The 27,142-nt window shown below is 44.2% G+C and overlaps 1 protein-coding gene across 7 annotated transcripts in view; it reads left to right on the forward strand.

Moving 5' to 3' along the window:
* Nucleotides 1-27,142, forward strand: part of LOC146867066 (G2/M phase-specific E3 ubiquitin-protein ligase-like) — a 501,947-nt gene that overhangs the window by 449,565 nt on the left and 25,240 nt on the right. For 5 of the 7 annotated variants that reach the window (XM_085603479.1, XM_085603478.1, XM_085603482.1 and 2 more), the window contains one exon: nucleotides 8,407-8,561. The exons of the other annotated variants lie outside the window; for them this stretch is intronic. The gene's annotated coding sequence lies outside the window, so the exon portion shown is untranslated. The remainder of the gene's footprint in view (nucleotides 1-8,406; nucleotides 8,562-27,142) is intronic. 7 annotated transcript variants of the gene reach the window in all.

Below are 27,142 nucleotides of genomic sequence, written 5' to 3' on the forward strand. Positions count from 1 at the left end.
TGGCACGAGCAGGCAGGCTTATCTCAGAGGCAGTGTGTAAAGCATTTGTGAACACATACAGTAATACAGTGACAACACTACAAATGGACACCGCACAGGTTGTATTATAAAAAGAAGTATTTTTATATAGACTTAAAACAAGACCAAACGACAAAAATCCACAATACTGTACTCAAAAATAGTCTCTCAAATGTTATAAAATAGCCCAGTTCTCTCACGTTGTAAATGCAACACTTTACTCTCAATGTACCTTAGATGCGTAGCGCAAAGAAACCAAAGGTTTGCAGGGAAGGTGATGCACCGGTTCCTTACACGCAGGGGGAGTGGATGAGTTGGTTCCTTACTGCTGCGCAGGGGAGTTGATGCTTGCTTCCTTACTGTGTGGGCAGTTGATGCGTTGGTTTCTTACTGCCCTCCGGTGCGATGTGACACACTGGCACCTCGATGCGATACTCTTCTCCGGTGCGATGCGACAAAATGGTGTCTTGGTTGCGATGCGACAATGTTGGTGTGATGCGTGCACGCCCGATGGCCGTGCGGCGACTCGATGGTCTTTGGAGCCGCGACAGGCCCTGCGATGCGCTTCTCCGGTGATGCGACAATGACCTCCTTGGCAGCGTCCCGCTTCTCCGGCGATGCACCATGCTTCGGCGATGCGATGATGACAGCGGCAGCGGCGGCTCGCTTCCTCGGCGATGCGATGACAGCGGCTGCGGTGGCAACACGCTTCTCGTTGTTGCGTCGCGCTTCCAGCGACACGCAGTCTCTCAGAAGGCCCAGCACAACCACAGGCACTTCAATTCCCAGCAGAGAATTCAGGGGGGGAGCTGGTTGGTGAAGTCTTGTATCCCTGAGACTTCAGGCAGGAAGCAAGCTCTAGTTCAAACCCTTGGAGATTCTTCTTCAAGTTGATAGAAAGCATACTCAGTCCTTTTCTCCTCTCTCTGGTAATGAAGCAACCACTGCAGGCCAACCCCCAAACACACAGCACAGCTCCTCCTTCAGCTTCCTGGTTCTTCTCCTCAGCAAAGGTTTGTTATGATTCCCAGAAGTGATCTAAAGTTCTTGGTTCTGGGTCCCAATATTTATACTCCTATTCCCTTTGTTCTCTGAAGGCAAACAAAGTGATACCAAAGAGGATGATGGAGGGAGCGTTTGAGAAAATCATACACTCACCCCCAGTCAACTGATCTGGGTTTAATCCATCATCATTCTGTAGCTCACTCCACCACCCCAGTTCAGACATGACCATATGCAAATCAGTCTGACCCTGTGCCTCATGGGAACAGTCCAGCCCGAACTGCCAAGCCATGTCTTCCCTGGACCGAAAACAAGCATCCTGGGACCGGTTTCGGGTTCATAACCCTCATCAGCCAGTCTATCTTGAATCCAGTGGCAAAGTGAGCAAGGGACCCACGTCTGGGCATACCCTGCCAACTTAGGGCGAACAAAGCGATACTAAAGGGGTACCTTGCGCCTACCTTAGGGGTGACTGACATGTAAGAAAAGGGAAGGTTAGGGACTTGCACTTGCCAAGTTGACATTGCAGTACCAGACTGCACACAGGCTCTGCAATGGCAGGTCAGAGTTACATTTTACAGGCTGCTTCTGTGGGTGGCACAATCAATGCTGCAGCCCAGTAGCAGCATTGTATTTACAGGCCCTGGCCACACACAGTGCACTGTGCTAGGGTCTGACTAGTAAATCACATATGCCAATCATGGAATCACTAATCCATAACAATAATTTACAAAGGGATCACTTACACTTTGGTACTGAACAGCATTGGCAAAGTGCCCAGCAAAACGGAGTCCAACACACAGCAAAAACACAGGAGGCAAAGGCAAAAAATGCAGGGGAGACCCACGCCAATGGTGATAGGTCTAACACCCACATACATGCTAGGTACACTTAGGAAGAGTTTGCATCTTAGGAAAATGCATGATTACTGTCATGTATCTATATGCCTGCATATATTCACTGTTTAGCACCATGATAGAATTCTACATTTTATTTATGTTGGTGCTTGTAATCCTATACATCTGTTTCTGCCTAATGGTTGTCGCAGCAAACATGGTTTATACTAGAATGATGCTGGTTAAATAAATGCTTATTGAAAACGTCCCCATCGTTTATTCTGTGTACCTCTCTGAGGCTGAGTAAGTACGATTGACTGAGCAGAAAGTACTGTACTGTTCCACGATATCCGAAGGATCAAGGGCTGTCATGTTCGATAGTTGCCAGAAAGTATTTGCTCCTTGGTAAGGTCACGTGGCTTATGGTGGCACTGTGAGCTAGCTGGTCTAAAGGCTAACATATCCTTTGGGGTGTCTGGAATCAGTCTGGACACTAATCCCGTAGTTTATGTTGTCTAAACATGAAGATCCTATGGTTTTTTTGGAACTACATGACATAACCTGATTGTGCAGCTGCTTCACCAGCTCTTCGGGTTGAATTTGGGCTCCTTTTGACCTATGTGTTTGCTATGGCAGCAAGCCTAAGGTGGGGTGAAGCTTTATTGAATAGTGATGAGAGTTATATACGGGCTGCATTAAAACAAAAATTATGCGAAAGCCTTAGACTTGTTTAAAATTGGGCAAAGTGGAGCATGTTCTCTCCCAAAGCAGGTTTTAAAAATGTTGATAAAAAAAATAATATATGAAGTTAGTCGCAAAAGTGATATTGTTCTTTGTTCAAGGCATTCTAGGAATGGTATAATAGTGCAGAGTAGTTTGTGCAAACAACCTCACCCATATGTCTTATGGAACCTGCCCCATGGAGTCCTTAGAACTATTCTGCTCCTGAAGCAGAATTTGATCCATTTGTGAATCAGACAGGAGCATGGGAGGGATTAGCCAGGGAGGATGGACTCTGTGACCTTTGTGGAAACCGGGTGCAAGATATAGATCATGTGTTATTTGTTTGTCCCCTCTTACAGCCATTACGCCGCTGATTACTAAGACCAGTGTTTTTAAGTATTCTATCAGCTCGGCCTCGGAGGCTCGGTATTGCATCCTGGCTCCACCCTCCGAATCAGTATGTTCCAAATGTTTTATCTTTTTTAAACAATTTTTTTATATTTTTTTAGAGAAGGTAATTATACCATTTTTAGCTCTGGCATTGTTGGATATGGTCTATCTTATTAACATTATTAGCATATTACAAGTAGAACTCCAGGGTATTTGGAATTATACTACTAAAGTCGTTAGAATATTTATACTGCTTAAAGCTGCTGGCACTGACCTTGCACTGTACTGCAGCTGAATCGTACAATTGCCCTCATTTATGGGGTGCGTTGTTCAGATCTTGAACTCTGGCACACTTGCACTTTATGCAGAAGGGTTTTATTGTATGTGGAATATGTTTTATCTTGATTATTGCTGATATGTATTTTGCACTGTATATAATCTATTGTGTCATTTCTAATTGTTAGCTCCCAGAATGTATTTTATCTTGCTATTAATAAGTGTAAGATTTGTCGTTTTGTAGGTTTTTTTGTACGTTTTATGTGGACCTCTTTGGAGTTTCAAATCATAATAAAAATAAATTGAAATTGGAATTGGATAAGGCAGACAGTCAAACCATCACGGTTGTGGCTGAACCACCGCCAATCTAACTCTAAAATAGGTATTTTGTTATCTCAATTAGGGCCTCATGTAGGTAGCATACCAGTTACCACTTCTTAAATACCGAACGTTACCGAATCGGTATTTAAGAAGTGGTAACTCGTATGTAGGTAATGAGTCGGTAATTTTTACCGATTTGTTACAATTCGGTAATTACCGAATCGGTATTTACCGATTCGGTAATGAGGCATACCTTCCCATTGAGGGGAAGGTATGCTTCATTACCGAATCGGTAAATACCGATTCGGTAATGGTGGAGAACATGCAAGGGTGGCAGGGTGTCACATTGACACCCTGTTGCACCCCTGATTCGGCCATGTGTGCACATGTGGCACACATACATGCCCTAAGGGCATGTATGTCTGCCACATTGCACACTGCTAAGCGCTGAAAAATGCTTATACACATACATTAATTATTTACCACCAACTATTAGTTGGTGGTAAATACCGACTCCTAAACACACCCACACACTCCCCCTACATCTCATTTTTGGATTCGGAATTTACAGAATCGGTATAATTACCGAATCGGAAAAATTACCGATTCGGTAACATTACCGAATCGGTAATTTTCCCGATTCGGTAATTTTACCGATTCGGTAAATTCCGAATCCAAAAATTGTCCCCCTACATACCAATAGCCAAAATACCGGTCGGTAACGGTATAATTACCGAAAATCGGCCGTTACCGACCGGTATTTGGCAACCTACATGAGGCCCTTAGGGCCTCATGTAGGTAGCATACCAGTTACCACTTCTTAAATACCGAACGTTACCGAATCGGTATTTAAGAAGTGGTAACTCGTATGTAGGTAATGAGTCGGTAATTTTTACCGATTCGTTACAATTCGGTAATTACCGAATCGGTATTTACCGATTCGGTAATGAGGCATACCTTCCCATTGAGGGGAAGGTATGCCTCATTACCGAATCGGTAAATACCGATTCGGTAATGGTGGAGAACATGCAAGGGTGGCAGGGTGTCACATTGACACCCTGTTGCACCCCTGATTCGGCCATGTGTGCACATGTGGCACACATACATGCCCTAAGGGCATGTATGTCTGCCACATTGCACACTGCTAAGCGCTGAAAAATGCTTATACACATACATTAATTATTTACCACCAACTATTAGTTGGTGGTAAATACCGACTCCTAAACACACCCACACACTCCCCCTACATCTCATTTTTGGATTCGGAATTTACCGAATCGGTATAATTTCCGAATCGGAAAAATTACCGATTCGGTAACATTACCGATTCGGTAATTTTCCCGATTCGGTAATTTTACCGATTCGGTAAATTCCGAATCCAAAAATTGTCCCCCTACATACCAATAGCCAAAATACCGGTCGGTAACGGTATAATTACCGAAAATCGGCCGTTACCGACCGGTATTTGGCGACCTACATGAGGCCCTTAGTCTTTTAAATTTCCATTGAAAGCATTAAGAACTGAGAAGTCCTTTTGAACCACCATCAGTCACTGTTTTGTTTTAAATCAGCTGAAATTACAAGTGGAGCCCTCGTCTGCCAACGCCTGGATACCCTCATGAGTGACAAGTAGCACTCTATAAGTCAACTGATTGTACTACTTGAAGAAAGGAAGAGGAATCAGTTTTGAAAATAATATGTATAAGATTAGCCGAAATGGGTCTAGATTTACTGAGGGTTGTGTGGGCGCTACACAATTTTGTGCCGCCCCCATGGGGCTTTTTAAAGGTAAATAAATTTACGGCAACGCTTTTGGTCATTTTATGGAGTGCGGAGGCCTTTGCAAAACATTAGTAAATATCCACTAAAGTTTAAACTACTCAGCTGGTCAGAAACATCACCCTATAACAAAGCTGAATAGGTAAACTGCACTATTGTTGGTAGCTTTGTGCAACCAGAAAGTCATAGATAGGCTCGAATCCTTTAGGGACGGGCGTTTTTTTTTAATTTATTTTTTATTAAATATCTTTATACTAATACACAGCCAAAAATCTTTGGCAGTGTGCGCTTTATAAAAAGTTATTACTTGTAATCAGGCTAATTAGTCGTAATCATTTTACACAATTGCAAGTCACTGTTACGGCTGAATTGACCAAGAATTTGCGGTTCAGCAGGACAAATCGGTAAATAGTCCTACAATCGGTCTCTCCCATTTAAAAAGCTGGCCTTGCGGTCATCATACTGAAAAGTTTAACGTCCATGTACTGTTGTGTATGTTTAAGAAAAAAGATACAGTGGGGCCATATGGCCAAAAATATATTAAAACTGCTTACATTCATGCAGGTCTTGGACTTGCACACTGCAGTGCACAACACATTCATGTCTTCACGCATTCTGAAAGTAGGCAAAGAATTCTCTAGGGAAAGGTCTCACTCCAAGGCGCATAGGCACCACAAATTTCTAGGCATTATGTGAAATTCAGTGTTGTTTTCAACGATGGGGGCGTTGTTCATTAAGTCTGGAACTCTGCTGCCCCGTAGTGGACACCAGCGAAACAACACAGTTCACAATAAACAAATAGTACATTTTTATTTCAAGAAATAATCTACAAAGCGGCATGTACTCATTATGTTGCGCTGCGTTCTGTTACGTTAAGTTAGGGGGGGTTGAACATTTGCTACATTTGGTATGGTCTTGTTAGCAATGTGAATTATTTAATAGAAAGCAATCCAGTCAATGATTCACAAAAAATCAATAATACAAACCATAAACTGCCCATTCCGTTTTTTAGTGTGACAGAATTACAAGATGGTCATATAAACAGGTCCAGCGTGAAGGTATAACGAATACAAAAATATTTTTGTATGATGTTAAACTACTATTTCAGCAAGAACGTTGGGGTAATAAAAATAACAGATGACAGCTAGAGCGGCACACTTTGAAGCTTGGGAACCAGCTTCGAACCTGGCGGAAGGTTCAAACATCCTGTGATTCCAGGCAAATCACTTAATGTCCCCGTGTATGGGAAGCCGTTCATGTCAAAATTACAGATCTCCATATAAGGCACCTCCTGAAATGCATAGAGTGCTCCTAAATAAATTTCACACACACCAGGATGAATGTAAATTGTGTCAAAACAAATATGAAACCTGGCAGAGTGAATGTGCTACTTAGTGATTATTATGAATAATACACACTCAGAATTGAATAAGAGATATAATGAAATATATATCAGTCAAACTAAAATGAATATGGCCCTCACTGTAAATAATATAGCTATCACTGAAGCGAATGCAATAAGCATCAAGAAGAATTGGACATTTCTTGAATTGACGTACATATGCCAAGATGAATATGACGTACATTGAAATGTATATTACAGATTGAAATGGATATAAGTTACTGAAATGAATATGTTATATTATGAAAATAATATTATGCACATTGAAAATAATATAACATACACTGAGATGAACATTACACATGTTGCAATGAATATGAATTGCTTTGAAATTAATGTTACTCAGATTGCAATGAATATGAGAGATACAGAAATTAATAGGAGATGATTTAAAATAAATATGGCTTGTGTTGTAATTAATATAAGCCCTATTGAATCGAAATTGGTAAGCTTTAAAATGAGTATGACCAAAGCTGAAATTCTCATGATATCCATCAAAATTAATATGGCATGCCTTGAAAATAATATGATATATATTTAAATAAATATAATATATATTAAAAAGGGTCAGTTGCATCTTAAAATGAACATGACAAATGTTAATATGAATATGACATCCATTGAAATAAATATAACATTGATTGAAAGAAATAGGACACATTACAATGAATATGGCATGTGTTGATATAAATCTAAGCTTTATTAAAACAAATTTGACATGATTTAAAATGAATATGAGTAATGTTGCAATTAACATGACATTTATCACAATGAATATGACTTGCACTAAAAAAAGTATGATTCACATTAAATTGAATATGATATGTGTTGAAATGGATATGACTCATGTTAACATTAAAAAAAGAAGTATTCATATGAATGTGATATCCAGTGAAAGGAATATGTCACATGCTAAGATGAATGTGACATGTGTTGAAATGAATATGAGTCTCATTTGAATAAATGTAACTTGCTTGAAAATGAATATGACTAATGCTGAAATAAACTGGCCTCTGGCAAAATAAATATGACATGCTTTGAAATGTTTATGATAAGCATTGAAATGAATATCACATATTTTAAAATGGATATGACTCATGTTAAAATTAATATGACACGTTGTATTATTAATATTACATCCACTGAATTGAATATGACATGATTTAAAAGGAATATAACACATATTAAAATGAATATAAAATATGTTGAAATGAATATAAACTTTATTGAAATGAATTTGACATGTTTTAAAATGAATATAAGTAAAGTTAAAATAAACATGACATTTATCAAAATGAATACGGCTTGCATTGAAAGTAATATGATACGCATTGACACGATCATAATATGTGTTGAAATGGTTATAATTCATGTTAAAATCAATCTAAGATATGTTAATATCAATGAAACATCAATTGAAAGGAATATGACACATGCTAAGATGAATATGACACGCATTGAAATGAATATGAGCCCCTTTGAAATTAATTCAGCATGCCTTAAAATGAATATGACCCATGCTGAAATTATAATGAAACTTGCAAAATGAATATGGTATGCTTTAAAATGAATATGATACACATCAAAATTAATATTGCCTCTATTGAAATGAATATGGCTTATTTTGAAATATGACACATGTTAAAATTATTATTGCAGATACTCCGGAGCTCTGCATCGTCAATGAGACCTCCAGGAGTTTACTGAGGGGCCCCGCTGGACAAAACAACCGTCATTGACACCAAACATTGCCTGCTGACGAAACCTGCATGACATTGAGAGAAAAAGAACCAAAAAAGTGACTACGTCCAAAGGTAAAGTTTTGACCGGCCCAAACCCCCAAGTGCATCTGATCCGCTCTTCATCATGGTGGGCCTGAATTTTGACTTGGTCCTGGTCTGGTGCATCCACATAGCTGCAATTAGCACTTTTAACTTTTTGCCGCTAGAAAGCACAGTTTTACATTTAATCTTTGAAAATGTATGTCTCCAGTTCCCTACATTGGATCTTTGTCATTTTGGTGTCATTTTAATCATAAAAATATTTCCTATTTTAATAAATTGGTGTTGGACTTTTATTGTCTGTAGTGTCTTTCTTATTTAGTGTATTGGTGCTTTACACACCTGTCTCCTAAGATAACTTTGCCTGTTCGTAGCCAGCTATCAAGGGTTGAGCAGGGGAATAACTTATCAAGACCTTGACTGGGCCTTATATTGTTATTGTGGTGTTAATACTAGCAGTAGATACCTACTTTCACCTACTACCAAACCACCATCCAACAATCGCACACCCCAATCCATTGCTGGCCTTTCTCGGCAGGCCCCACGCTGCAGCCAAGGAGGGAGAGAGTCTGTGGCATGCACACAGTTGGCATGGGAGGAGATCCGTAGAAGGCTGGGTTGCCCAATACTCTATTCCACTGAACAATCCTTGCATCACTTCACTTTAATACTGCTGACTAAAGACAAAGTTGTCCTGTAGAGGTTGACTAAATGGGGGATCCACTGACTAAGTAAGCTATTCCATACCATCCAATTTTTAGGTTTCCCAAAAGCTGATTTGCCCCTGATGGGCACAATCACCTACTTTTGCTTTCGTGCATTGAGTGGAGAGCACTATCATCTGTTTCCTGAGGAGCTGCTGAATCCAAGATATTAACCATGTTCTTAAATCAGGCCTGCAATGTCTGTAGGGCTAAAAGGGCTTTAGGTCCCTTCTTTCGTGTGTCTCAGCCCGGGCTGCTGCACCTCCAGCTGCTGGGGCAGATAAGTGCTAGAAGTACTGGCTTTAGGTGATTCCACTTATTTCTGTACTGGTTGGGACATCAAAATACTGGTGCTGCCGGTAGACATCCTGTCAGCTGGAAACCCGAATCAGGAGACTGAAAGTTTGTTGCAGGATCAGCACTTCATTTATTTACTCCACTCTCAATCCCTGATTGATGCCATAATAGCAATAGTTTAGCTTATATCTGAAACCCTACGGCAGCCGTCAATTCAAAGGTAAGTTACTCCAGGTGCCTGGGATTACATCCTGCATTCAGACAACTCACTCCTCATTCTCACCCTTCACTTTTACGATCACCCTGCACTCACAGCAGTCCCACAGCACTCACACTGCTCACCAGGCACTCAAACTCCTTCACCCTCCTCCTACCCTGCACTCACACTTGCACACCGCTCACCCTGCACGTACATGACACTCCACTCACTTGTAACTTTCACTGCTCACCCTACACTCACAGTGATCACACTGCACGCATGCTGTTACCCTGCACTCATACCATTCACCCTGCTCCTAACCTGCACTCATACTTGCACACCGCTCACCCTGCACGCATATAACACTCCACTCACCTGTAACTTTCACTGCTCACCCTACACTCATAGCAATCACACTGCACTCACGATGTTACCCTGCACTCATACTGTTCATCCTTCTCTTACCCTTCAATCACACAAGCACACTGCTCACCCTGCACTCACAGCGACCACACTGCACTCATTCTCCTTGCTTTGAACTCAAGCCGTCCTCCCTCACCTTACCCTGCGGTCACATGAGCACACTGCTCACCCTGCACTCACAGTGAATACACTGCACTCATGCCACTCACCAATTACTCACGCTTTTCAGCCTGCACTTACACGATCACACTACTCACCTTGCACTCATTTGATGCTTCACTCACCTGTCACTCTCATGGCTCACTCTGCAATCTTACTCAAACAAGCACATCAATCACTATGCATTAATTCCTCTCACTCTGTTCTTTCACCTGCACCTAAACTCATCTGTCACATCACTCACCCTGCAGTCACTCCTCTCACCCTCATCTCACACTGTCACATCGCTCACTGTGCACTGATAGGTACTCCTTTCATTCAGGCAGCTCACCATTAACTCACATGGGCACAGCCGTCACCCTACACTCACACCATGCAAATAAGCACAGCACTCACTCTGCACTCACACCACTCACCTGCACTTCCTCTTCTCATCCTGCACTCACACAGACAAACCTCTCAGCCTGCATTCCATATAGGCAATCTGTTCATCCTGCCTGCACACACCACTCACTCTGCAGTAACTCCTCTCACCATGCACTCACCCGTCACTCTCACAGACCACCCTTCATTTTCACCGCTCACCCTGAACCACACACAGGTACACCACTCACCCTGCATTTAAACTGCTCATACCACCCTGCATTCACTTCTCTCACTCTGCACGCACTCCTCTCACCCGACACTCACATGGGCCATCCTCTAACATTGCATTTAGCTCACCCAACCCTCACATTGGCACATTTCTTACCCTACACTCGCATCACTCACGCTGCACTCCTTCATACTATTCACCATCACCAAGCACTTAAATGATCATACCTCTTATCCTGCACATATGAAAATGACACAACTCTCAAGAATATAAACATATTTCTACAAAGGCACCCACAGAATACCTGCTCTTTCCAAAGTCGTAAATGCCTACTAAATTCCATCTGCAACAACGGGGCTGGTGCAAGAGGGGAGAGCGGACTGAGAATGTGGGAGGCACAAGGTTTGGCACACAATCCTCAATCCAGCACCATATCCAAAGCCTCAGCCCTACAATGGGAGGCTTTGAGGTGTGATTAAGGATTGTGAGACATCTTCAGCCATTCCTAGTTTTCCATTCACCACAATGCTTCATTCTGGGACATGTGGTGTTTCTTTACATTGTAAGTTGGGTCTCAAAAACCCAAAATGCAAAAATGCAAAATGTTACATTATAAAATCCATGGTTGCTGAAGAATTCAAGCATTTTATTAGATCAGTTGGATGCTGTGATATTACATGTTGTATGTAGATTAGTTATTTTCCAATACTGTAACTGTTTGATCCACACGTGAAACCAAATATAAGTCCTGTACAGCTATTTTAAGGAAGTGCACTTTTCATTCACATCATACTTGTACCAAAAATTGACAAGGCAATATATTATCATTTTTGGATAGCGTGTAGAGAATATGTTTTTATTAAGCTTCACTTAAAGGAAAGGCAGGTATAGCAGAAGCAGCCGAGCCAGCTAATCTAACACAATAAAAGCAGATTGACTAATGGAAGTGTGAGTGGCAGTGTGTCTGTGTGTGAGTGTGACAGAGTACATATGTAGGAGAGAGTGCAAGACATATAATGAGAATGTGTGTGTGAGAGAGTCTGTGAGTGTATATGTCTTATGTGTGCAAGTGTGCTTCTGGAGATTATTCTTGCCTTATTGACAAGGGCACTAACAGCATATGGATGGGATGTGTTACCTATGGCAAACTGCAGGCCCTGATATGCTTCTATGAAGACACCATCATTGGCTGAGGGGACTTGAACTGTCTAACTGAGAAAGCCGATTGCCCAGTCATACCCAGCGGCTGGGACACAGAAAACACGCCGCCACACCTGGCTGAAGACCTTGACATGATGCATGTGATTCTTAGCATATGGGGTACCCCTGACATGACATGATATTCTGTCACTGTCATATTGAAAGTACTCCTTGGCATAAGGGCTTCACCCATGAAATAATGATGACCTTGGTATAGTGGAAGTAATTTCTGACTTAAGACATTTGAAAAAAATGTGATCTGCTATGAGGAAAGGCCAGGTTTCCCTGGTGCACCATGAAAGTACTGGAATATTTCATGAATGCCCTATAAGGGTCTGTGGTGTTTTAGCAAATTTTATCCCAAACCTTTCAAAAACATTCTCAGACCAGAAATCTACTCTCCCTTAAATCATCTACAAGAAATCTGTTAACTTGTTTTTGCTTGCTGGAATTTGGGGGAAGTATCACACCTCACCAGTAACATAGATCTTTTCCCTCATATAATGGCTAAGAGGTTAGCTCTGACCCCATTTCTGGAAATGCTTGTCCTGCCCAATTGCTGGGGTCAGGACTGGTGTTAGGGCGAAGGGACTAATGCAGCTGCACCTGGCGTTGACTCTGGTGGGGGCGCTGAATTTTTTGTCTAGTGGCTGTTTTGACTCACTGCAAAGTAGCGCAGAGGGTTAATGTGCCTGTTGCAAAGAATGTGTACCATGCAGATCACACAACTGAGTGTGAGTGAACTGTGAGTTACACTATAAAAAAATGAAATGTACATCAGATAAAGGCTAATGAAAGATGTAGTGCAGTATTGGAGAGTGGTAGTGAGGGAATACTTTGAGAAGGATGTTATAGGAGCGGAGATCACCAAAAAAGCCTGTGGTAACTGGTGCCACCAGTTCTCGAGCTGGCCCTAGCTGGGAGTCTTAGCTCCCCCACAGTTTGGGTCTAGTTGCGCCCCTGTCTTAAATGCACAGACGGCTAGACAACTGGTAACCAAGCTCTACTCCTCCATACAGGCCGAGCTCTCAACACTAAGGCCTAGTACCAAGGTGCTGTGGGATGTGGACCTGGCAGATCTAATTACGTATAAGGAGTGGCCTTAATGTTGTAGCAAAATTGAGGAGCTATCTCCGTCGGCATATTTACACCGGACATACCATACTCTCCTCAAACTGATTACTCACAAATTACAGGCCACTCCAGGTGTGTAAGGTGTAACGCACTATAAGTGGGCTTCCTGCACCTGAACTGAGCATGCCCACTGCTTGCTAGCTACTGGGGCAAAGTATTTCATGTTCTAGGAGCTATACTAAGGTCACGCCGTGTGACGGTTCACATTGATGGCACTACTGTTGGCAAAGAGGCGTGTGTCATGTATGATGGGTAGGGATCACATACCTACTTTGAGGACCTGGTAGCATGATATGATATACTACAATGACCAACTGGAACTCTACTCTTCCACTATTCTCCTTTGTGTCCAACCCAACAACATGTGGGGCCCATTGCAAGCTTAATTGTAAACTCATGATATCAATGTCATCGAAACCCGTTTAAAATGTGGCCAAACATGCAGAATAGGGGAGGGATGGATGCGTGATGGGAATGTACATACACATTGATTCCTGGACAAAAGCTCTAAATGTAATAGTACCCGAAGCGCCATCTTGGCCCCATTACAGCTTTGATTAATGCCACTGTGCTTTGGAGGTGCCATCCTTATGTGTGAAAAAGATGTTCTGGGAAAAGAAGGATCCTGCTGGACTGTTAATGTATTAAATGACATGCTGTCCCATGTGTTAAGGTGCTGTCATTTACTACAGGAAAGTGTGCTGTTTTGCATACAGTTGATATAACACAAAAGCTAATTTAAAAATGAATTGAAACATTTTCGTTACAAATGGTTTAAATATGTCAAATCTTGAAATTTATATAACTAACAATGAAGCAAATAATACTGTTGTTAAAATTAATATAGGCATCACTGAAATTGGATATGAATCACATTGAGATGCATAGAGTACTGAATGAACTGAATAAGGACGTGAATGAATTGGATATGGTGAGCTGTGTGTATAACATGTACTGAAAAGCACATGACACTGACAGCCAATCACAGTGGACTTCAATGCAAGTTGCAGAGCTCACTTGTGGTCCTGCCCCCACCCTTGCACTCCTTCCCATAATTCTTTGCAGGCCTTCTCTGTGCACGCAGCACGTGTTTCCTTTGGTAGGCCTCCCTAATTGTGCAGAGGCTTTTGCTCGAAATTGGCACTGATCAACTGCGTGCCAGTGCCCAACAGCCACTCCAGTCAACAAACCCAGCCCCTCCCAGACTTCAGAGCCCTGCAGCCCCGGTGCTCCGTCACAGCAGCAAGAACAGAAATTCGGACTGCAAGCAATGGGTATGTAGACACAGAGCAGAGGCGCAATGAAACTTTAAGCAATAGGCAGAGTGGAGCTGATTTACGGGGGAGGGGGGAGCTGAATCTTTAAGCAATAGGCAGAGTGGAGCTGCTGAGGCTCTTGGAAGGGCTGAAACAAAAGCGAGGCCTCATTAACATGCAAATGGTCTTTTTAAAGACCTCTGAAGTGCTCGGGCGCGGCTGTGTGGGTGCCGGGAAGCTGCCTCATCCCGGGCTGCCACATACGACGGGGGGGGGGGGGGGCTGAAGCCCTATGAGTCCAATGGGTGTTGCGCGCCTGGTCCTCATAGCACAAACTCAGAATATCGTCAACATTCAACAACTGCACTTTCGACAGACTCCCAACGGCAATTTCCACGCACTAATGTAGTTGTGAGTCATCATTTCAGAGAAAGGCGCACAGTACTTGTCATCCTCGGGCAGCAGTACCTGCGTGACAGAACCCTTCTATCAGCAGGTGCACAATGCCATCTATTTGGCATAAACACTGCAGTCGGCAAAGTAATAGCGCTGTAATTTACCACAGAAACACGCACCATGGAAACCCTCTAATAAATATAACAGCAACACACCGTTCTCTCAAGAGGGCAATGCTGCGTCATAATGACCTACCTGGATTGTGATGGAGAGATAGAGAACATTTACTTCGGACAAGTAAAGTAAAACCAACCGATCGAGGGAAAAAAAAGAACATAAGAGTCTCTCGGACCACCCACCCATCCCCATTACACACTACAAAGATCTCCCAGGACAAAACGTGTTCGCGCTTTGCATTATTGCCCAGAAAACAGTTCCATTCTAAACATTCAAGATGCTCTCTACTAAAATCACGGGATCAAACACCAAAAACCGACAGGTGCAAACAACTGATGTTTTTCACGTTTCACTCAAGGAACTTTCGCAAGATAGAAAGGGCGCTACGACTCCCTGAAAAACGGAGGATGGCGCTAGCACAGGCGTAACAACAGTCCAAGCAGCGCCTGCGGTGCGAGGGGCCCGAGCTCCCGTCCCCCTTCTGGCACTGTACATGGTTGGTGTGCCCCTGGATTGAGAGCTCCTGACTTGGTCCGGAGGGTGGGTGTCCCTCCTCCATGTTTGGTGGGGGGGGGACACCTAAGCTCCCTTACGCCGCTGGGCGCTAGTCAAATGCGAATAACGAACTCAACGTGACATTGGCTCTCCAGCATCTGTGTACTTTCACTTTCAGATCTGGCGGCTAGAGCGCGCCATTTTAGGGAGTATAGCTGTAAACATAGGTGTTCAGTTATCCAGGCCTGCACAGCACGTTGATGGAAGGCCTCGGGGAAAGGCGATTTTGCCTATTTCAAGGTGATAATTATTTACACTGCAAATCGTATGAATAGGTAGTTAAATGTGATTGGCGTGGCATGATAACATCTATCATGTTTTAAACGGACATTTATGAAAAACAGTAATTTAATTTCTATGATTCGTGGAAGGCAGTTGTCACAACACGCTGTGAGTAAATGTTAATTGCCTTCTCAGTTGCTTAATAATGCATGAAACGCATACATCAATTACAGACGCACAGACCCACCTCTGCCACACACAGGGGGGGGGGGCTGAAGCCCTTTGACTCCAATGGGTGTTGTGCGCATGCTGACAGGTGTAAAAACAAACGGCAAATTCAGTTGTAAACTAACGCTTACGACTGGATTTCGATTAGGGACCTCTTTCAGTGTTTTTAGTCGTAAGGGATGAGAACATTCCCTTTGTGATGAAGGACACCCTTCGTTAGCCTTTTCTGGCATGTGCGTCGGAAAGCATAGATATCATTATCATTAAAGTACCTGAAAAGAAAAAATATATTTTGAAAGTGTGCAGACGGAGACATGCTTGGAGCAGGAAGTGACGAATGAATGATGGAGTTCTGGCATACGTGGCGTCCTGCAGGTCTGTACTCGGATGCCACCGCAACACAGCATGCTTTTCTCAGCGCTTGGAAAAAAAAGTCGGCGACTTCTTTTTGGCCTATATCATACATGCCAACATTTCAGAAGAGCTAAGTGGGAGTTTTAAAAAAAAATCAGGAGAATGGGGCCTTGAATCGGGTTACTGTCGTGTATGGGCTTTGGAAGTGTCCTGCAGCAGCATCGGACATTTCAAACGCAAAATGCACGTTTTTTTTCTTACCTTTCAGAAGCATGGAGCGCAATGGCAGGTAGAGAGAGGGTGATCGATGCAAGACTTGTGTACTGGCCTGGCAGGTTGCTGGCAGTGCATACACCCCCCCTCCACCTGTGCCCTTCCCCAGGCACACACACAGCCGCCCCAGAGTACTTCACAGGTCTTTTAAATACCATTCGTATGTTAATGAGGCTTTGTTTTGCTTTTTCACCCCTTCCAGAGCCCCTGCATCACCACTCAAACTATTGCTGGAAGAATTAGCACGTTACACAAAACCAAGCTGTGTCAGCTGAAACCCCCGAGGAATCGGGTTTTGCTTGCAGGAATCGGGAGGCGGGAGACTAGCCTTGAAATCGGTAGTCTCCCGCCTGAATCGGGAGGGTTGGCATGTCTGCTATATTGAGGTGCATTGGCAGCGCTATGTTTGTGGTCCCAGTAGTGAAATAGCAGCAGGCGTCGGGGTGCATTGGCAGACCTATGCTATATGTTGGTTTCAGATAGGCAAAAGCAGGGGCTGCTGCAGGCCTAGACCCAGGAGCCCTGGCAGATGCAGAGCAGTGTGTGAGTTATCAGCACTGGAATAGCAAGGGGTGCTGCAGCCCTGTAGTGGGGGTGCACTGACACAGCTGTGCATGAGAACTCAGTGCTGGAACAGCAGTTGATGATGCAAGCCTGCAGTGGGGTGCTTTAGCAGAATTTGGGGTGACAGACGTCCCAGATTTGCAGTCACTCCCAGTTGGAGAGGGCACATTAATTACAATGTAGTACAAGTTCACGATCTCACCAGCCCTCTCCTCTGGGACCTACGGGCAATTCTTTAAAGAGCCGTGTGTGCTCCCTCGCCCCATTCACACAGCAGGATTTAAAGAGGGGTGAATCTGGGTCTCAGGAGCCCATCTGCCAAGGTCAAGCCTGGCCCTGGCACGCATCACCCTATTGGAAAGGGTGCATTTCATTGGATGGGTGTCAGAGGTTTGCACAATTCAATATATCCACTTTTAAAAAAATTCCCAATTGAGGAATGAAAATCATTCCTATCACAGGCCCATGGGCGCCTCCCCGCAACCTTCTACTCCCCATCATAAGATATCATTCCTTTTTTGTCATTTCCTTTCTGATACTTGTAGTATACCTTTGTCATTACAAACTCAGGACTAGAGCTCCCAGAATGCAAAAAAAAAACTGGGATGCATGTGTGCTGTTAGACAACTTTAAATTTCAGTTCTCTTCTTATGGCTAGCCAAAACCTTTTTTTAATGGGAAAAAGTTTGCAGCCCCTAAAATGCAAGCCTTTTTTGTCTTTCTTATGTATGTAATATTGCTTATGGGGCTTCCAGAGGGTGAAGTGTAATCTTTCATTTTCGGTGCCAACAGTAGTCCTACTCTAAATTGGTGACTCTACACTCATTTACAATTATATATACCACTCCTCATCCGAACTTGTTATACAGACTCAGGCAGCCAACTAGAGCCAAATTTCGCTGAGCCCAATGGGTGTTGCGCGCCTGAATGTGATTTTTATGATTTCAGTAATCTATAGCAAACAGATAACAACACTGACACAAGGCAGGTTCTATGCCAATCCCGGCAGCCTGGAATTATAAAAATGTAAGCCCCGGTTTATTTTCTCCCTGCTCAATAATCCAGTGCTTCTAATCATTCTCTTTCAAATGCTCTTTCCTCCTTACTCGCTCTATTCTCTTCTTCGTTTTTTTCTCTCTCTTTTTCACTCCAATTTTCTGCCTCGGTTCTTTTCAGTGCACGGCTGTTCCTTTCATGCCTTTCCCTCCTGCTTTCAGTTTGTCCTTCCTGCCTCTCTGACGCATTCACTTCCTGCACTTCTCCTTTGTCTTCCCATCTCTTCTAACTTTGTCTCTGGTTTATATTCCATCTCCTCACCTCTCCTCCTTTTCTCTTCCCTCCTCTTTGCCCCCCTCCCCCACTTCAGCTCTCAAGCTCTCACCGCCCCCTCTATTTCCGCTCGGGAACCTTTTACTCATGCTCCTCGCATCTCTATTCTCCTTTCCCACCGCTCTCTACATCTTGTACTCTTTCTCCCTTCTTCTCCCATCTCTTCTGCTCCTCTTTTCCCCATCTTAACCTCGTTCTGCCCCCCTCAAGGCCTCTCCCTTCCCTCCCCTCTTTAGCCTTGGCCTCCTTTCGCACACCTAATTCTTCTATCCCATCTCTCTTTTGCCATCTCTATCTTCCTTCCCACCCTCTCCATCTCACACCTTCCATTTCTTTCTGACCTTTCCCTTTCTAGCTCCTTCACTCTTCCTTCACATCTCACACTTCTCACCCCTTCTTGTCTCTTCACCATTCCTCTTCCTCCAATCTATCTTCCCCTCACCTCTACATCATCCAGCCCTCCCCCGTTCGCGCCCCCTCACTCTTTGTCCCTTTCCCTCTCCATCGCTTCCAATCCTCATCCTCACGTCTCATTCGCAGCTCCCCCTCTCCACGCTGCACATCTTTCCGTCCCTCGCAGTTTTTTCTTCATTCAAATGCTCGCAGTTTCCGCTGGTCACATCAGCCCCCCTCCCCCCACACCTCCTTCTCCTGCTCCCCCACAGGATGCGCAGGCTGGACGAAATCTCGCTTTTCCGGCATCTACCAGAGATTCACCATGGGTGGGTGGGGGGGCAGGGGTTACTTTTATGAGTGAAGCCACGCCCTGTTCCCCACGAGGGTGATGTGCAGGAATACACATGTGGGGCCAACATTCCAGCAGGTTGGGCGAGATCTGCTAAAAAGAGACCTCCCCCCCAGCTCCTGAAACATTAGACATTGTTGTAACGTGTATCTGCTGATGCCTGCAAAGGCCTAACAAATATGCCACACATATTGACATTGCAGACAGCTGTCCTGTCAGCACAGACACCTAAAAGGGGCCTCCTTCCAAGAGCTGCCTAACCGTCCAAATTTCGCGGGCAGTTTTGTAAAAATCGCTGCATTTTTACAAAACTGCAGATTTCGCGATTTTTTTGCAAATCGTTAAATCCTGGAGGTTCTGAACAATGAAAAGTAATAGCGGTACTATTTACCAACCAATGACATTCATTTGATAGAATCTAGGAGGATGAAAGGCTGAGTGAGCCCTGCTGGGATTCTAAAGGGTGGCCCAAAGACTTTTGTGGCATTTCTACAGGTGCGTACACTAGCCCAGCACTGATGATAGCCCTTGGCGCTAGGTGACAACTCTCTGTACTTCTAGCCAGGGTGGAATATTCCAGAGTTCATAACTTTATCAAGCCTCCCAAAAAGTTTACACTGCCCCACTACCAGAAACAATAACGGCGCATATATATATGTCTCGCGCACCAGCTATCTTCCAAGCGCCTTCTGCATCATGGCCTCTCCCCTCCTGCCATATCTCTTGTGTGCTCTGTACCACACCACCTTCGGCCCTCCCTGTCCTTTCATGTCATGCTTCCTCACCCTTCTACGGTCTTTGACACCCTCCTCCGTACCCCTTGACATGCTCTCTACCCCCTACCATGCTTCTTCCGTGTTATGCTTCCTCTTTTCTGCCTAGCGCTCCCTCAGTAATATCCTCTTGACTCCCTCCCTAAAATGTTTTTTTCCTGCCTCATTCTCCTTCACTCCCTTTACCTCGGACCTCAGTGCGTGCCTCACCCCGCTCCAGCTTCTTGCCAAGTTCCAGCTGCCCTCCCACCCCATAACCCACCAGGATCATGATTCCCCCGGCAGACCCCACCGCTGTACTTCATCCATTCCTGATCCTGCCTCATCAGGTTTCTTCTATAAGGACAATGTTCCACCCTCCTTCATGCCCTCCCTGTTCATTCCCCCCTCATTCTCCTTTACCGTATCTCCACTCACTCCTCTCTCCACCATACTTTCTCCTTCATTCATTTCCATGCTGTCACCATTGCTCCCCCTATCACCGCTCTCAGCCTTTCTTCCTCACAAGCCCCCCTTGTGCCCCTTCTCTGGCAATTCCTGTCACCTCGCCGTCCCTGAGTGCTTAATTTGTGCCGGTGCTTAGCACCGGCATTTATTTTTCAGGGCCGGGTCTACACTCTACACAAAATATTGATAATTGGTTGAACTGCACGTTGCTTACTAAGTTCTGATATGGGTCCCAGTCTCCCCGGGGAAGAGCTCATATCTCATGTGACTGCGTGTGTTTAAAATATTTCAAATTGGAGGCCGCTGCTTGCCGCGGCCCAGTTGGCTGCCTTATTGTGAGCCATACAGTACTGCCAGAAGCTGCCTGAGCCCCTGCCTCGGCGTAATTTAGGTCACACCCCATTTTGCAATTGTTCAATCAATGGTGAAGGGTTGCAAGTTCCCCCCTGCTTGGCGAATCGTCAAATGAGTACCCGGAGTGGCCCAATGAGCAGTGTTTTTGCTCACGGCCCGCCCAGCATACTGTGCAGCCGCAGGCCTATTCAGCCGACGACAGAAGTAATCATCGTGTCGAGCAGCAGGCCTCCTTCGTAGATCACTTAAAACTAAAAAGGCTGTCCCAGTAAGTAATTAATTTAACTTTGTAACATGATGGTAGTGGTAGTCTATACGTAACAGAGCAGTCAGAGAGTCTGTTTTTAGACAAACTGTGGCATTTACAGTTTATCACTCTCATAGTCATTCTTTAAAGCTAGGTTTTATTTTATCATGTTATTTGCTTGCACTGTATAAATGAAAATCAATATGACACTTCTAAGCTGCACTGTTTTCTATCGAGATAGCACATGTGCTGGAGTCAGCATTTGTGCATCTGTGCAGAGCCATGATTACGTGAAATACATTTGCAATCTAGGATATTTCACCATTCATGTTTGAACTGCTCTTGTGGAAAAGGGCAAGAGAAGTTCTGATGACAGAGACACCATGGCTCGGAGACAGATAGCTTGTGATTCCACCTTTGAGCGTATGTGGGACATTCTGTGATTGGGAATGTATCCTACTTTGTGAATGTATTTTGATGTCAATAACTCATATTAAACCTTTAATAAACATATCCATCCATTGTTTGGATTAAATAATGTAATACACTGTAACTGGTCAGTGAAATACCAAACAAATACTAAAAATTGGATAGTTTGCTCTTTCTGACCACACCTCTGACTCCGTTCACTGGCCCAATCCTTGGGTTATTACCGCCCTCTGATTCTCTGCCTACAGTTCCCCTACTTTTTTTTTCCCCACTTCGACCACGGGTTGAGTTCAATTATATTCTCTCTTCAGTTCTCTTCAGTGGGTGCTGCTTTTATTCAGGGACCTGTGCCCTGGGTTTGCTTGCATGCCATTTGCAAGACTCTATCCACCACAAGCCATACACCCATCATAAAATAAGCCTTTCTTTCGCAACATTTTGCAGATGTCAGCCTGCGGCCCTACAAGGATATTTGATTTATTAATGCTTCTTTATTGGAGGGTCCGGTGCCTCCGGATGGGGTGTAACACATGAAAAACTTGACAGATGGCTTTTGCAACAGATATTCTCCATTACAGCCTGCTGGGAACTATGAAAGCGGACAAACAGCAAGTCCCAAATGTCTTGAACCCCATGCTTCCTCTGGAGGAGCAGTGTTCTGTTAATATGACAATGTTAATTTTTCACTTTGTTGAAAATACCCAATCGTGCTTCGCAGCCACACATTCAGAGTAAATTGTGCATGCCCCTATTTCTTTTTTCTGCAGCGTTTGTATGCATATTAGGCAATACTTCAGTGATTATTTTTCCTCAGCATTAAAATAGCATAAGCCCCCCCCGAGTGCAGAGCTCCAGGGGACCCCCTCAGCAAAAGTGGTAGGTGTTGGAGAGGGGGCCCTCTCCCTGTACTTTGCAGGGAGGCCCCCTCTTGTTTCGTTACGCCACTGTAGGAACCTCGACTCGTGGCATTGAAATATTTGTTGACCGGGAGCCAGGAGGTCTTCCCTTCCTCTTGTGGGAGGAAGCATCAAACCACGGAGCCCTCTCAGGGAACAAACCCTGCTTTTCACCAGTTTTTATAAAAAAATGCATTTGGTGGCAGTCCACCTCAGGCGGAGGTGTGAATCGGTTTCTTTTAAATGTTTTAACGTGAGACTACTGGGTGAAACAGGTCGATGAGAAAGAAAGCCCTGGGTGCCATCTGTGTTTGAATAAACGCCGATTATTCCTAAAGGGAGAGTATTTCGATACCTGGAACTAGAGAATGCAAGACAACGTACATTTTGAAATAACATTACACGTATACTTTTCTTTATGCACTATTACCTGAACCACGATTATATATTTCGAAGTCACTGTATCGTACTCTGGATATACATATTTCAAAACAAACGGGCACCCGGGCTCGACAAAGAACTTTTATTCCCGGAGGCAAGCAAATATTACCTCCTGAAACTCAGCACAAAGGCCAAGAGCGTGGTTTCTGTGCTGTGTGGGGGATGGGGTCGAAGAAACAAAGATGATTCAGCACTAAGAGAAATACTATTTTACAAAGAAATATTAACACTTGGCGAGTGAATGCTGGTCAACGTTTGTCTTTACCCCCTCTGATTTCATGTTGTGTTACTTGGGAAAATGTGTGTATTATATGTAAAGATGACCCCCAGGGAAGTGACCATTTCTTATCACCTTTAATACCTACCTGTGTTGGGGAAATTATGTAATAATTGCGACCCACTCAGCTCATGATACGTCCTTAAGACAAAGGCATCTACAACTTCAATCTTAATTAGTGACACATTTATTAAAAAACTTAAATTGCCATTTACAAATGTGAATCTTTCACTGCCTGTGTGCGCAACACATATACATCCTATATGCTACTCAGTAAAATTAATGGGGTTTGGAAATAAGGTTAAGGAACTTGTACAATTGCAATGCATTTTAAATGTGTAAGGATCTATTAAGTTTCCAGCTCAAACTCCAATGTTATGTTTTGAAGGAGGGGGGAGGGCCAAAAGCCCAGTAAGTACTGGATCCACGTGTGACGCCCACTCTGCCCGGTAGCGTGATGACGTGGGCGTTGGTCCCGAACATAAGCAACGCCATTTGGAAATTCAAGAAACAATGGTAGGAATAAGCTGTTGCACCCGGGTGGCCAAGCTCATATCAATCCCTCTACTGTACAGTGTATGGGACTGAGAAGTCCCTATTTAGCTCTCTGATTGATTAGAACAACCCAGGGCTGTTTGGGAGTGCGAAACTCCTTGTTATTGCCATCTCTATGCCGGCCAAACTGAAAAGCTCTTCACTTGCCCCTGAGCTAATCTAAGAGGACTGGACCTAGGCTGGATTCTAACACGGGCGGATGACACTGAAAACGAAAGAGCCCCAGCGGTTCAATAAATCGTATACATCATGAGTCTTCTCAATGCAGAGAAATTCCAAACTCGGACTATAAATTATCTGCTGGAGCCCGCACCTCCCTTATGTCATTGGGTAAATAACCCCAGGGTACCCCAAACTCAGCGCAGGCCGGGCGCTCCCCTGCGGGTGAAAAAACAACAATTGATGGACAGAATGCAGAACAATGTCATACATTCACCCCAGTACAGAGATCTGGGCCTAAATCCATCGTTTTTTTGCTCACCATGCCTTTCCAGTTTGAACCCAGCCATATGCATATCAGTCTTGACCCTGTGCCCCATGGGAACAGTCCAGCCCGAACGGCCAAGCGAGGTCCTCCCTGGACTGGAAACAGCATCCTAGGACCGGTTTCGGGCTTTCAGCCCTCGTCAGCCAGGATAGCTTGATTCCAGTGGCATGGAGAGCACGGGACTCACGTCTGAGCATACCCGTCCCACTCGGGGTGACAAATGCAAAAACAACAATTGATGGACAGAATGCAGAACAATGTCATACATTCACCCCAGGACAGAGATCTGGGCCTAAATCCATCTTTTTTTTGCTCACCATGCCTTTCCAGTTTGAACCCAGCCATATGCATATCAGTCTTGACCCTGTGCCCCATGGGAACAGTCCAGCCCGAACTGCCAAGCCAGGTGCCCAGGGATGCTTAGGTTTGGCAGCAGAACCGACTTTCATGCGTGTAGCAGGTCACCGGCGTAGTTAGGTAGCCCACCCTGTGGGTGTTGGGATCAAGACCGTCACAAGTCGGTATTACTTGCTCCCATAACTGATGACGCATGTACACCTCATGGCTGTATGTGATATGGGCTACCAAGCGGTGTGGGCCGGGTCTGAGCACCGGCAGTTACTTTCAGGGGGCCTCGAAACGGGTCTCTATGGGGCTCTCTTTTCTGGCCTCACAAAGGTAGTCCGGTTTCTTTTTTTTAAAAATTGGAGTGTAGTGAGAGCTTGCACGTCGCTCACTACTGAGAAGTGGAGACGTCATGCCAGGTGAGCCGCGTTGTAGGGGAAGGGAAATCCTTTAAAGAGAGCCATTTTCTCTCAGGATTTCCCTTCCCTTCTCTTTTTGCAGCGCATTAGCAACATCATTGTGGGGTGCTTAGGAGAGAGACGACCAGGCGCGCAACGCCCATTGCCCCGGGCTGAGACAGCTTCCCGGGCACACACACAGCCGCACGGGAGTACTTCACAGGTCTTTAAAAGACCATTTGCTTGTAAATGAGGCTCTGTTGTTTTTCACCCCTTTTTAGAGCCCCTGCATCCCCACTCTATTGCTGAGAGAATTAGCCTCCCCCGAAATTTGGCTCTAGTTGCGCCTCTGGAGACAACCACAGGCAGCCGACCCTGCTCTGACCTTTCACAGTGTCTTGTTTTAGTGCTATGAAAACACACGCTTTGCCTGGCTCATTTAGTTCTCACATCCCTCCTTAATATGAAGATAGTAGTGTTGGAATTACCTTTATATTCCTATACTGTGCTTCACATGGAAATATAGAAGGGCAGGTTCCCACCACCCCAAATTAGCTGTTTGGTATGCTCTCTAAAATGTAAGAACTACAGGTATTCAGTATCTGTCAGTTACGGCCAATTTAAATCAGTGTTCCTATATAGAAATGGACAAAAGTTTATGTTTCTGAATTAGCGTCTTACACTGAAAAGCTGGTTTACATTTCTTTCGCTGGATCAACCTTTGTTTAAAACAAAACCAGAGAAGGGGGTGTACTATGGTACACAAAGAGCAACTGAAAGCTTTCTTGTTCTTTATCAGAAACATCTGCCTGTCAATGGTTATCACCAGCCTTTTCGGCCCATTAAGAGGCTGGGTGGATGAGTATAATACGGGGTGTTTAGGATCGGGGGAGGAGGGTGCACGGAAAGAAGGACAGATAGGTGAATTAAGGACGAGTGGATGGATGGCCAGATGGATGAATGGTTAGCTAGATGGATGGAAGGATGAATGGATGCATGGACCAGTACTTAGGATAGTAGGGTGGGCTGATAGATGCTTAGGATAAGTTCTGGGACAGATGTATGAATGGATGTATGGGCGTATGGATGGCACAGTGCTTAGGATAGGCGGGTGGGCTGATAGATGCTTAGGATAGGTCCAGGGACACATTTATGTATGTATGGATGGATGGCTGGATGGATGGATGAATTAATGAATGGATTGCTGGCTTGATGAATGGATGGATGGAAGGATGAATGGACCAGTACTTAGGATAGGCGGGTGGGCTGATAGATGCTTAGGACAGTTGCAGGGACAGATGTATGTATGTATGTAGGTAGGAATGTATGGATGGATTCAAAGATGTTTGGATGGCGCAGTGCTTAGGATGGATGTATGCAGGGCTTTAAGTGGACCGGGTCTGAGCACCGGCAGTTATTTTCAGGGGGCCTCGAAACAGGTCTCTATCGGGCTCTATTTTCGAGCCTCGCAAAGGTAGTCCTGTTTCTTTTTTTTATTGGACTGCAGCTAGAGCATGCTCATTTTGTGGAGACCTCATGCTAGGTGAGCCACATTGTAGGAGGAAGGTAAATCCTTTAAAGAGAGTGTTTTCCGAAGGTAGGATAATTCGAGGGGATTTCCTTAAGCACACAATGCTAGTTATCGTGATTTAGACCACACCCTACTTGGATAGGCCACACTCCTTTAAGAGGTTTGCCCCGCCCCTTTTAGAGCACCCCCAGTTTTTTTCCTCACTTAAAGCCCTGGGTATGGGGCTATAGACGCGTTGGTCCCCCTTTAGAAGGGGTCAGTAATTAAATATATAGACAAAAAAGAGAGACAGACAGACAGACAGACAGACAGATAGACAGACAGATAGACAGACAGATAGACAGACAGATAGATAGATAGATAGATAGATAGATAGATAGATAGATAGATAGATAGATAGATAGATAGTTAGACAGATAGATAGATAGATGATAGATAGATAGATAGATAGATAGATAGATAGATAGATAGATAGATAGATAGATAGATAGATAGATAGATAGATAGATAGATAGATAGATAGATAGATAGATAGATAGATAGATAGATAGATAGATAGATAGATAGATAACTGACTTGTGAGGAGTCTGTAGAATGCTGCCCTGGGCCACTCTCTGGATTCCT

The sequence above is a fragment of the Triturus cristatus genome, chromosome 1_2, assembly GCF_964204655.1.
Source record: "Triturus cristatus chromosome 1_2, aTriCri1.1, whole genome shotgun sequence".
NCBI classification, from domain to species: domain Eukaryota; kingdom Metazoa; phylum Chordata; class Amphibia; order Caudata; family Salamandridae; genus Triturus; species Triturus cristatus.